This window comes from Sarcophilus harrisii, chromosome 3, assembly GCF_902635505.1.
Source record: "Sarcophilus harrisii chromosome 3, mSarHar1.11, whole genome shotgun sequence".
NCBI classification, from domain to species: Eukaryota; Metazoa; Chordata; class Mammalia; order Dasyuromorphia; family Dasyuridae; genus Sarcophilus; species Sarcophilus harrisii.
The window spans coordinates 85,237,667-85,238,300 of NC_045428.1; positions in this window are offsets into that span (position 1 = coordinate 85,237,667).

Below are 634 nucleotides of genomic sequence, written 5' to 3' on the forward strand. Positions count from 1 at the left end.
GAATCAAATAGAATAATGCTATTGCCTTTTCTATGTGACACTCTTTTAGATACCTAAGGATAGTTATTATGTTTCCCCAAGTCTTCTCTTCTCCAATTTAAGCCATCCTAACTCTTCTGATGATCCTCATATGAACTTAAGGCCTTTCAACATCCTAATTATATCTTTCTACACATTTCTTAATTTATTATTGAACTTCCTAAAATGCAGCATCTAAAACTGAACACCATACTTTAGATATGCCATAATGAAGACAGAGGTATAAAATAATCTCTACTATTGTCTTCCTTCTTAATGCAGCCTACATAATTTGCTAATATAATAATGCTAGAAATAATCTGAGTGAATGTCTTTACTTTTATCCATTTCCCAGTATGGGAAGTCAACACCTTCTTTCAGTAGGTCAGATTGGAACTATTCTTCTTGCTCACAGTTTCTCCTCATTTGTATCCTTTCTCCTAATCTGGTGCTAATTTTGTCCTTTCCTTTAAAGAGGTGGGATCTAATATGCATTACACTGATTTCTTAACCAACTCCCACATCAATTTATTAATATATACTAACCCATTCCTCCTCAAAAGCCTACTGTGGTTTTTCATATGATATGTTCCTACACTACAGAAAGCGATGCTAG